The sequence below is a fragment of the Camelus bactrianus genome, chromosome 30 (assembly GCF_048773025.1).
Source record: "Camelus bactrianus isolate YW-2024 breed Bactrian camel chromosome 30, ASM4877302v1, whole genome shotgun sequence".
Lineage (NCBI taxonomy): Eukaryota > Metazoa > Chordata > Mammalia > Artiodactyla > Camelidae > Camelus > Camelus bactrianus.
In genome coordinates this window covers 28,721,793-28,734,233 of record NC_133568.1, presented here as the reverse complement: position 1 = coordinate 28,734,233, position 12,441 = coordinate 28,721,793, and the positions used below count along the sequence as shown (strand labels likewise).

Below are 12,441 nucleotides of genomic sequence, written 5' to 3'. Positions count from 1 at the left end.
ACACGGCGTCCTGGACAGAGCCTCGCACTTTCACACGCGGCCCATGATGACAGCGGGGTCTGGCCATCCGCCCGATGGGAGCGCCTACGTCCCACCTTCCCCCTGGAGGCCGATGCCCGGGGAGGGCTGGGAAGGTGGGGCGGTGGGAGGGCAGAGACTGGCCTCACGGCTTCCTTCTTCCTCCCAGAACAACAATAAATAGACTTCGTTCTTCTTCTTAATGTGTGGTAAGTGCGCAAGTCAAACTTCCCACAGGAGAGATGGGACAGATCTAGACAATCTTTTCTCCTTAGTTCCCTGGATAGAGTTGCCCAGACCCCTCGCCCCATAGAGATACTGGTAACGGCAGAAGTAAAGCAAAGGGAATTTTAATTCTGCACAAGATTCTAATACGTTTGAGGCTGTAAAAGAGGACAAAGTTGGAGGCTCGGCAGGAGGCTCTGGGGCGGGGCAGGAACAGAGAACCGGTTCTAAGAAAACCACAAGTCAAATCTCCCCAGCCCCGCACCCCCGCGGCCTCAGGGGGCGCCCAGGCCGCTCGGACAGACGGAGCTTTCCAGCAAGGGGGCAGGTCTGGCCGGTCGCTGGAGGGCGTCCTCATGCACTGCCAGGCACTTACTCGTTTGGAAAACAAATTTCAAACATTTAGGACCACGTTGGCAGGAACGAGAGGCCGAAGACATTTTCACACTCATTTCAAAATGGGGACGCGCCTCCTGGAAGAAGCTTCCGGCCTAAGAATTTGTCGGGAAATGGTAAGATTTAGAGGCTTGACTGTTTAGCAGTTGTGATAGAAAAAGCAAGCTTTTTTTTTTTTTTGGTATAAGGAAATAGCTTAATTGCTCAGTTAAACTGTTGTTTTTAATCAACAGGGAGTCCCATGTTGAGAGAAGGAAGGAAAAGAATGAATAAAACACATGAATGTCGGAGACCCTCGTAGGAAGCAAATCTGCTGTGGCAGCGAATGTCAGACGCGGCTGGGAGTGTTAATTGGAGATGGAAATATAAGGTAATAACTAAGGCGGCCTCACACCGTGGGTCCCATGGCAACACTGCTGTGCCTAGCAACCAGACTTCACTTCCTTGGTGATAAATGAATCCGAATGTTCTTTTTAATGGTGCGGCCGGTTCAGTGGAAGGAGTCCCACTGCCTCTGCAGAGGAGAGGCAATTGTGTCAATCCAGAGGGGAGGAAGCTCTGACAGACAGTCCGCTCCCACGGGAGCCTGAGCGGACGTGGGCGGAGGCATCAGGCAGGAGGGTCCTTCCCTAGACGGCTGCCTCCTGGTGCAGACAACACCCCAGCTGGCACCTCCCTGCCACTGCCATGGGGGGACGGTCACTCCAGTCAGAGCACACACATCCTTGTGTCTCGTTCCCTGAGGCGTAAGCTAAATGCTTCTTTCAATTTTCAAAAGTCTCAACACTTAAGAAATAAAAAGAAGAATAGGTTTAATCCAGTTTTTTATTTTGAGGGAAAACACTTCTTTTTCGCCAAGATCATCGTCGAATGGATTCAAGGTCTCCTTTTCCCTGAGGTAAACTTGTACATTTTTGTTCAGTTTGGAGCAAAGACGCATTTTATTTCATTTTATTTAACCTGGTCTCTCCTCTGTGTATGATATTTATCTAGAGGGCCTTTGTCACTTTTGATGTAAATCACAAAAATGTTGTGTGATGCACAAAATGACTTTGAGATCCTCAGTGATTTTTGAGAGTGAAAAGGGGTCCCCAAACCAACCAGTCGGAGAAGCGTCGCTCTGGATGGTCACCGAATTTCTAGCACATGAATTCTTGCTTATAGACCCGACACGGTGTCAGAACCTCAGTCCAAATCCTGTCCTGAAACACTTTCGGGCATCAGTGCTCCAGGCTACCCGCCTCAGGTGCTGGAGCGTGAAGTCACTGTAGACAGGCCAGGACGAGTCTGGGATCCCTCCTAACTTTGCACGGTAGTTTCCGTGGACTTGACCGTTCCCCAGTCCCGGATTCCCTAACCAGTGACCCAGGGCGCTGCCTTTCTGGCTAAGCCAGTTCGTGGGAACTGGCCTTTCATCACGAACTTGTTCCTGCTTTTAGGTTCCTTCCATTTTAAGTCAGAAAATGAAAAGACCCACATGGACCATGCTGCAAAAGAGGCTGTGGGCACCCTGATTCACCGTCTGTGATGACCTGGCGTCACGGCTCGGGTCACGCGGCCGGGCATCTCACCGACTCCTCAGCCCCATGTGACTGGTCTCGGGCAGCGCCTTCTGGGCACCTGTCGGCCTCCACACTGGATGCTGGGGATCCTAACATCATTAAGTAACGCTTATTAGCATTGCTCTTAGCAAGGCATTTATAGTCAGACTCACGTGAGCCTCGTGGAAGCTCAGAAGACAAGTCCTACTATTAACCTCATTTTGCAGATCGGGAAACTCAAGAAGCAGGCTCCACGTGGCTCATTAATTTTCCCGGTGATTAAAACCTTGCTTCGAATTCAGCCTCTCAGATGTCAGACTCTTAACCGTGGCACCCTACTGCCGCTAAAATAAAGAACAAAAGCCATGACGCAGAAGTTGCGTTTTTTCTGCCCTGGGGTCACGTCATCTAGAAGGGAAAGAAATAAACAACAAAAGCCGGACGGTGCTGTTATAAAGTCTCCTGTATGTGCTTAAGACAAAGTTCCTGAATGTGTGAAGAAACTAAGATCATAGTCAAGCGTCATCTAGGGCAAAGGGTGTAACTGGTTCAGCCTGGACGGCTGGGAGGCTTTGGAGAGGGCGACACCTGAGTCGGGTCCTGACTCTTGTGCGGGTTTCCCTCAGAGAAGAAACGTGGGGGTTTGAGAGGTCCGGAGGCAAGGGGCGCCCAGAGAGAGGGTTCACCAGGAACACAGGTCTATGGCAGCGGAAGCTCTGGGTCAGGGCCCGGAGATGTGCGTCCAGGCGCTCAGTGTGCGCCGAGCAGAGGGCAGGAGAAGCCGGCGGTGTGGTGGGTTGGGATGGAGAAGTGAGGGTGACAGGACGCTGTCAGGGAGGAGACCTTGACCTCTAGACAGAGAGGAGCCAGCGAGGGCACGGAAGCAGTGAGGAGGCTTGTGCGATGGGTGTGCAGGGCTCTGGCGACAGTGGGGAGACAGCACTGCGGGGCAGGGGGACCTGAGGGAGGAGGGAGGAGGGAAGAGGGAGTCTGCTGCTTGTGGACAGCGTGGTGGTCTGATTGTCTGTGATTCGATGAAGAGCTGGGATGGTTGGCCCGGACGGCCGTCCTGGGTCCCAACTGTGGTTGTGTTATTTCTGCTCCCTCCCAAGCCTGGGGTTAACCCCGAGCCCTGGAGGGTGACAGGGAGGGCAGACAGACCAGCAGGGACCCTCTCTCTTTCCAAAGCAAGGAGGCATTATTCGGGGTGATGTCAGTCAGTGTGACCCCCTTTCCTTCTCTCATCATCTGAGCCTGTGCCAGGAGTCGGGGTTTCCCGAAGACCCGCTCTGCCTCTTTGCTTCCTGGCAATTCTCACACCGGGGGTCCGACCCCAAGAAAATTCCACTCAGTCAGGGGCTCAGCCTCATGGCTCCAGGTCAGGGCTGCTCCAGGGCTGCTCCAAGGAGCTGTTAGAGATCCAGGGTCACCCTGGACCTCATACAGAACTGCTGAGTCGGACTCTGCCCCTGAGCACACCCCAGGGCAATTCACAGCCACCAGGGCTGACGTCCATCAACAGGAAACACTCCTAAAATCCATAGAACATCCTGCCGGGGTTTCTTTTCTTTTTCAAGTTCTCACGAGGTATTTCCAAACTGACTATGAGGATGGAAATCCTCCCCAGCCTCTGCCACCCGCATGTCTCACTCACACACGTCACAGTGACACTTTCTGCCACCTGCACCCCCGGGGCCAGAACTGCAGGGCCAAGAGCGCACCTCTGCCTCCGCCAGCCAGGCCTTCCACAGTGTCCTTCTCTCCAGAAATGGGTTCCAAGAGGGTCAGCTGTAAGCTTCCTGAGACCAGAGATCCTAACAGATTCCTTTCTTTCCCCTACAGCATTAGGAATTCTGTCTTGCACAGAGCAGGGCCAAACCCAAGGCTACTGATAGACTGAGCAGCGTCTCCCACGTGATAAATGGCACCCAGACAAGGCACTGTGCACTGTAAGCACCGTTCTGAGCGCTGCCCCGCGTGTCCAGGCCGAGCTGTCGGCGTGCTTGGCGGCGGCGGCAGACCGGGACTGCCGGCCACTGTCTGTGCAGGACCCGGAATGACAGCAGAAGCCGCGCCGGGGCACTTGACAGGCCCTGGTCATCATGATGGAGGACTGCCCGCCGCCTCGAAGGGTCTCGGTCTGAGATACTGCCTCTTACGTAATCATTATTCCCAGCTCTGTCTTTCGTGGTGGAAAATGGCTGGCGTCCAAAAGTCTATGGCAACTAACATTAACCATCCAGAGATTTCAGAAGAGGCGCCGGGTTCCCGGTGCAGGGACTCAGCTTGGTCAACAAGCAGAAGCCATGCTCTGTGAAAACTATGTCCGTGTCCCGTGGCGACTGAAGCCCCCGGGTAACTCCGCGGAGGAGGAACGCCGCCCTTTTCAGTTTGACCAGACTTTCTCTAACTGGTCTCGTCATTCAGCCGCTCTCTGCAGTAGGAGATCACAGTGACACTCCACTGGGTTCACGGGAAGTGCAGTCACTGGGGGGGCTTCCTTTTAGTTAGCGTTTCTGAAGCAGAAGCTCAGTTTGCTCTCCTCCCACGGCAGAGGGGGAAGCGAACACTCACCTGCCAGTGGGTGAAACAGAATTAATCATTCAATGGCCGTGGCCCCTCTTTTTCACAATGAGCCTCCTTCCTTTCAACGCAATAGACGGTGCGAACACGTAGGTCACTTGAGGGCCACGGATGCCCGTCACCGGGGGGACCAGCCCAGCTCGGCACACTCGCTCGGAGCTTGGGGGCCATGGGAGCTTGGTTTTACAGCCAGGGCTTCACAGTCGGATGCATGGATGACCTCTGGGGTCAGACATGAGATACGGGGTAAAGAACGTGCTGCCGTTGGGAAATTTCTGGGAAGCTGTTATCCTGAACTTCAATTCTAAGTGATTCTGAAGGGTCTAGGCACCTCTGAGACCCAGGCAGAGCCAGCAGAGAGGCCACGCTGGTTTTGAGCCAAGTGGGCATCGTCTTCTGGGGGCGCATGGGGGCTCACGGGGGCACAGGAAAGGGAGACTCGGGGTCAGAAGGACTGGACCTCCCCCGGCTGCGGGACTCGCCCACCAAGGGCTCCCTGACAGTTCGTTTACCCTCTGCACCTTGACTCCCCCGTCTCAATAGGACGAACCCTAAAACTGGCTCTAGCCCAGTGGGATGTGGGATCGGATGACAACGGTGTGTGAACCACTGGAAACCAACCACACTTTTTTTTTCAATTCAGCTGCTACGTGTTCCTGCTCCTGAGAACAGCGTGTCTACGGCTTTGGCCGCTGGTGTTCCACGGGCGTGTGGCCGTGATTCAGACCTTGTCTTGCAGAGAGGATCCAGAGAGGAGACGCGGAGGTTAAGACAACGAAGCAGGGATGTGTCAAGGGGCGGATGGGACGCTCTCGGGGGGAGCGGGCAGCTCAGCTGTGCGGCTGCCCCGAGTTTCTTTGACAAGCTGGCTACACGGGGTGTAAAAATGAATGAGCAGAATGCTTGCTGCAGAGGGAAGGGTCTGGGGTCGTGTTCTCTGATTTCCATCCCAGCTCCACCTTCCCGAAGGGAGGAGGGAGTTCTGTCCTTACTTAGTCTGGATGGGAAGTGTGCATGATAGGGGCTTCTGATCTGCGGGGCTAATTTTAATGAAATGAGGGCATAATGAGCAAAAGGCTACACTCGGTCACTGGAGACTCCTGCCTCTTTCCCATCTTTCTCTGTTGGTCTCCAGGGCACTTGTCACCCCAAAATGTGTGACCTTCTATCAGCCAGAAGTTCCTGCTTTTCTTTCTCTGCCGGGACCCCGCTGTTCACATGATGTAGGATTTCCCGAATTTGGCCTGCGCCCCCCTTTCTCTGCTCTAACAGAGGGAGGGAGGGAGGACTGAGGCCTGAGAAGGGCATGCCTCCCAGCACACAGCTGGGAAAAGCAAGGAGACCCTCCTCTCCCCTCAGGGACGGACGTCCTCCGTTCTGCTCCCCACACGGGGAAGCCCCGCTCTGGAAGGAACCCTGTCGGTGGGAACACACCCCCCGTTCTGCAGGTAGTCCCGCACGTGGATGAGGTGGCGGTGCCTCAGATGGTGTGACGGTGTCCGCCCCGCCGGTGCGGACGCTGCCGGGCCGTGTGCGCCCGCCCTCCCAGGGCAGGGCTGCCCCTCAGCGGGTGTGAACGGAGAAGGAGTGGACTCCAGCTCCAGAGTCACTGCAGGCGACAGAGAGAGATGAAAAGGGAGAGGCTGGAAGAAACCCGAGCTGCGTGCAGGCCCCAGGAGGCCCCGTGCTGGGTTCTGACAAGGGTTCCCTTCTCCGTGGAGAGAGGCCCGGCTGGTGGGTCCTTACGCCAGTGTGGGAGACCAGGGGAAGGCGCTTGGAAGCAGCAGCGTCACAAACGGAGGAAGTCTGCGTGGGGCCATCACCGTTGAGCTGAGGGGGCCCCTGAGGCTGACAAGCCCCCGCCCTGGGGGCCCCACCTGAATTCTGGGCAAACCACAAGACCCACCGCATTCGGACCCTGGCCAGGACCGCCACCCCAGTCGCCAGCCTTACTAGGCTTTTCTTCCGTTGACCCAGAGCGATCCAGACACATTTCACTCCAGACACTAAGCATCTGTTTCACAAAAGGGGCCTCATTTATTTTGTGGGGCTGCGTCCCATAGACCATCTTGTCATCATCGTAACTCCTGCGACCGAGTGTGCGCTGCTCAGGAAGCTGACGTCAGAGGGGGCCCTTATCTTTAAGTACCTCCTGTGTGTCAAGGACAGGAAATAGGTAATTTATCCTATTTAGGCCTCACTGAAACCCTCGTAACTGCTCCGTGCAGGCGATTTTACTCAGTGCTCCTGCGTGTGGTGTCATTCTATCCTAAACAGCGCCCTGCGAGGCGGATCGCATAACACAGGGCGAAGCCGGAGGAAGGCCAGGCCCTGCTGGCGAATCGCGGCTGCCTGACTTCTGAGCTCTGAGAGGCTCTCCAGGGTGCGCTTTGCCTGTCACTGTGTGACAGTCAGCTCCTGTGCGGTGGGACGAGGTGTCGCAGTGGCTTAGAAACCACTGTGAAATTGCTTTTATTGAAGCCAAGCAGTCACAACGAAGACAGAATCAAAATTAAAATCTCAGTTGAAACTAACAAATTTTACATGAATTGATTGGCCATTTCTATACAGTTCAGGAAAAAATTGTGTCAGATGCTCTTTATTTTTGTTTTTTTATTTTTTGGCAAGGAATGCATAGAGCAATTAGATGGAGGGTCATTTAAAAGATGAGAGAAGTGTAAGTCCAAATGCTTTGCACGAGTGAGTGCTTGTGTGTGTGTGATGGTGCGTGTGTGAGAGACAGAAGAGAGCGTGGCAAGGAGGGCACCTTGTGCCTCATTTAATCATAATCGTCTGCAAATCCCAAATTGTGAGGCATTCCATTGGCTTGAGAAGCTCCTCTGGACCACACAGATATCTAACAGAGGGTCTTTGATGAGGATTTTGCCCATTTTTAATGCGACAATTAAGACCAAAAGTAAGCGAGCCCACAGCCAGGAGCAGGGCACAGACCACACCGTGTCCGCAGGGGGTGCAGGGCTCCCCACCGACTCGGGGTCCTGACACCATGTCCAGGTGCAGTTCGTGCGTCTCTGGCAACACAGGGACCCTTCCTGGGCCCCTCTCAGCGCTCTGCGCAGTCCTGAAGGAGACTGCCAAGGAAAACAAAACTCCTGGGACGGGGGGAAGGCCAAGTCCACGACGGACGGTCCAGACCCCGGGAAAGGAGAGTGAGTGACAGGGGCCTGGGGATGGGGCCCCCAGCCTCCGGGGTGAGAATGAGTGCGGGGTTTTATTGCAACACCGTGTAATGAAAAGCAAAGTTGACTATTTTCGTACACAATATAAGTAAAAGCTTAAGAGCAAAGTAATAATGGAAGCGCCTCGTCTCAGAGTCTTCTTCAGAGACCAGAGGCTGCTCGGGAGCCTGGGCGCCGGAATCCGGGCTCCGTGGGGCCGCGCTCGTGCACGTTTCAGGGCGCTTCCAGGTTCGCGGACTCCATGCCCTTCAGCTTAACGGGAGAGGACGCCGAGTGAGACGTCTGAGCCAAACGACTTTAAAGCCATGGTTCCTACGCGTGGAGGGACTCTCGCCCCGACACGCCGTGACTCAGCGCTGTGACCAGCGACACTCTCCGAGGGAGTCAGGACAGGCGACCACAAACTTGCATCGTGATGTTTACTGTTGTCAGCGGAGCTCAGAGTAAATGAACAGTTGAGAAGAGACTGTTCACAGGTGTTCACGGGCGTTACTCCCTAGTCTGTGCACGATGCTTCCTGTTTTTCTTCCTTAACTTTGGGAACAGTGTCCTCTGAAAGGTCCCCGTTCTGACGTGGCCACTCCACTCGCCATGTGCTCTCAAACACTCGTTCCCAAAGCGTGTGTTCTCATGAATGCAGGGCTGTTCTAAGCTCCTTTGGCCTCAAAGATGAAAAAAAAAAAAAAAAAAAAGCTTTTGAAAGAAAACCGCAAATATATTTTCAGGAGAAACAGACAGGTCAGAGACAACATGACAGCACTGACTCAGTGTCTTCTCTTCTATGAAGAAATCAGGGCAGCGTTTCATCTGAACTACGCTGTGTGTAAATCCTGGCCTCTGGGGTGTTTCGGGCCTTGTTTATCACACTGCAAGAAGCCCAGTGATTAAGAGCGTCCGACATCGGACTTCTGTGCTTTGGTTTCCTCCCTGTGAGAGAGCCACAGGCTGCTGTGAGGGGGAAGCGCCTCGTCCGCGTGAAGCACAGAAAGCAGGTTCTCACTCACTGGGTAAATGTTCGATACATAACTATGTAATTACACTGGGAAAAAATGAGGATGTGAAGGAAAGAAACGGCTTCCAGACCTGCCCGAGAACAGCAAACAGAACAAAGAACGAACAGGCTGAAGGAACAGAGTCCCACAGCGTCACGGGCTCAGTCGTCCCCAGCATCCATCTATGCATTAATCTGGGGAAAGGAAGGAACACTGGGACGACAACTGCACAAACATCACAGAAGCGCTTTGCGGCCCCCGCAGGTGATTTCATCAATATAAACCACTGAGGTTAAAGTAATGGCGTGTCCAAACTGTCTTCCGCGGATTCTGTGAAAGGAGCCTGGTACTGTAGGATGAGAATCCAGGATACCTGTGAAATAAAATTGCAATTACAGTAAAATGCCCAGATTTCCGGTTACCAGATAGAATCTTCAAACATTGCAAATGTGTGGGAGCTAAAATGGCACGTGGTCCGTAATGGAGGCAGAGACGCTTCTCTTTTCCCTGTTGAAGTACCGTTGACATACAGGGCTGTGTCGGTCACTGGTGGGCAGCGTAGTGATTCAGTTATGCACGTGTATTCTTTTTCATATTCTTTTTCGTTCTAGATTATTATAAGATATTTAATATAGTTCCCATGCCACACCCTAGGACCTTGTTGTTTATCTGTTTTGTATATAGTGGTGTGTATCTGCTAACTCCAAACTCCCAATTTGTCCCTCCCTGGGGTACCCATCAGTTTGTTTTCTGTGTCTGTGATGGAAGGTTCAGTAGGTTAGGAGAGAGAAATAGAGACTCCCTTAGCCTTGATGCTTAAAACATTCTGGAATGACTCTCATTTGTTGAGTCCCACGTCCCAAGGCTGCCATGACATTACATGCTTCAAAGTTAAACATCACTACATATTCATAACAGTGTTCATGCCATCACTGAGTTTCAGTTTTAGAAGCCATTTATAAGCAGGTAGAAAACTACTAAAAATTTGAAATGTTAAGATACCGATAATTTTCTTAGAGGGTTTGCGCACTGGGAGTTACATAAGGATGGGCGAGGGAGAGTGGGGAAAGGCAGCATATGCAGGGCACTGATTATTTTATTTCGTGGGTGTTGAGAGTTGCTGGGTCTTTTGATAGAATCAGAAATGCAGGTAAATATTTAAAGACGGGGGTGGGTGGTGACAAGAGTACTTCCTCCCCCAGCTTTTACGGCAGCAAGTCCTGTCGTAAGGCCTGGAATCAGGAAATAAAATATGCAGAGACGTCAGTTACATTTACAACAGCAGCTCCGCAGAAGCCCTGAAAAGGGGTGTTAAAGACAGTTTCTTCTACGAAGTAGATTGGAGCTGAAGGCCAGACTATTTTATTTTCTGTGTAATAGCATTCTATAATGCTTAGGTTTTCCAAGCCGTGTGTATGCAGGGCAAGTCCACAGCCCCTCCAGCAAGCCACGCGGGCATAGCTGTGATTCAGAATTAAGAATTATTATCACGCAACCTCCCAGTAGGGTTGGGATCGTGTCTCATGATCAGACACGCTGCCCATGGGGCACAGGGTGTAGCCAGCCTCATACTGGGCTAGAGCAGACTTGACTGAAAAGATTTATACAAACTTCATTTGTCAGAGCTTTGTGAATTTCGTAGCTGCAGATAAAGAAGTGTGGCCCTTTACTTAGACGACAGAGTCAAATATACACACACAGTCTCTAAGACAGAACCAAAGTAAACTCACACAATCCACCTTCCTTTTAACCAACTCACGCTTCTCCTTCCAGCTGCAGTTGTGCTGTGGCAAAGCAAACGATAAGATGCACTGACTAAACGCATTTTCCTTTGGAAATAACAGAGGGCACATGTGCCTGGAGTGATGAGCACCGGGATGAGACACTACAGCAATTTGGGAAAGGATATTTGGTCACAAGCATGATAAAGGCTCCGTCTGGGTTGTGATGAAGCATTGCCATTAGTCTGGCTGAGTGCTCAGGACAGCGGGACAACTCCAGCCCACGACACAGGCAGCAGGGAATCCACGTCTGCTGGAATTCACGGGCCTTCCACCCTGCCCTTCTTGACATGCTGATTTTATTCATTTTTTTCTACTAAGGGTTACCATTTTCACTTCTAGAAGGGAAATGGGAAGCTCCTGTTCCAGATGGACAAAATAACAGGGTGCAGTAGCAGGTGGCACACCTCAACCAAACCCCAGGGGACGTTACAGGTACCAGAGCCAGAGAACAGGACGCCCGCCACATCTACGAGGTGACACAGGACAGTGAGGCCACAGGTTCAGAGATGCAGAGGCAGTGAGGATGGCCACCCGCCGTGAGTCAGAATTGCTGAATCAGCAAGTATTCTCTGCGTGCTCGGTGGGAATGAGGCAGTGTCACAGGACCGTGGAGGAGGAGCACAGGGCAGGTGTTCAGGAGCTCACTGCGAGACGGGGAGAGAGAGGGCATCGCGGACAGGCCATCTGTCCTGGGCAGGCGATGGCTCTCGGCAGCCCAGTGTCCTCATCTATGAAGTGGGGATGGGAAGAGCACTGGATTCACAGGCTTTGATGAACACAGGGACGCTCCCAGAGCAGGACTTGCCACTTGGTAGAAACCATTTCACCCGCCTGGCACTCGCAGTGACTCAAGTTCAGCCCCCAGAAGCCCTTGCGTGTAGAGAACACGTAATGGTGCTGGGTTTCCCGGCTTTAACTTCCATCGAGTCTCTCCGTGTTTGTCTGGAGCGAGCGCTTCCCTCTCACGTGCCAGCGGTTCGAGGGGGGCTCACCCACCCCAGGCTCTGTGGGTCCAGACGTGACCCAGACCTGAGCTGGGCTTGGCTCACAGCCCAGCACATGACCAAGTCAGGCCAGTTAATGCCAACAAAGACGAGTGCAGCATGTTTGCTGGGACGCCGCTCCACGAGCTCGAACTTGAACAGACGTAGGAGGCAGTCGTTCTGACCGTTGGCCACGGCACGTCTCGCCCGTCTGACGATGGAGACGGGACAGAAAGCAGAGCAGAGGGACGGGGAGGAAACCCGCCCAGGAAGACGCCATTTTCACTCTGGAGCAAAGCCAGCATGAAACTTCTTGATCCGGTACATTTACTTTTTGCTTTAAATCAACTTTGAGTTCACTTTAGGTCACTTTACAATTTAAAAAAATTGAAGCAATGAGCTGACTACTTGATGGTGGAAACTGTTACTCGTAAGATTCATCAGAAAGTCTAATTAAAGGGAACACACCTTAGTGCCTGTTTGTAACTGAGGACCTGGGGTCCTTGACAGAGGAAGGGCAGCCGCCAGGAATCCGCCTCCACTGTGTCCGGTGGGTCTGAGGACGGTGGGCTCTGGAGCGCAGAGTTCTCCGTGTAGCCCTGGTTTCTGTCTCTTTTGTACAAATTGTTCACATTTTTGTTAGTTTGACTTCTGAGTCAGTTTTAAGTGAATTACTTTTTCCTTCAAACGGATTGTTACAAGACGCAGTTACAAGGGCT

General features: G+C 52.7%; 1 long non-coding RNA gene across 3 annotated transcripts; it reads left to right on the top strand.

Moving 5' to 3' along the window:
* The first annotated feature begins 239 nt into the window (after positions 1-239).
* LOC123617178 (uncharacterized) lies at positions 240-11,201 on the top strand. Of its 3 annotated transcripts, none has more exons than XR_006725305.2 (3): positions 240-755; positions 873-1,009; positions 5,407-11,201. It is a non-coding gene; the product is annotated as an uncharacterized LOC123617178 (long non-coding RNA). The 3 variants fall into 3 exon arrangements; XR_006725303.2 differs by having other exon boundaries at positions 241-755; positions 4,023-11,201; XR_006725304.2 differs by lacking the exon at positions 5,407-11,201 and adding an exon at positions 2,079-2,546 and having other exon boundaries at positions 242-755.
* Positions 11,202-12,441: the final 1,240 nt, after the last annotated feature.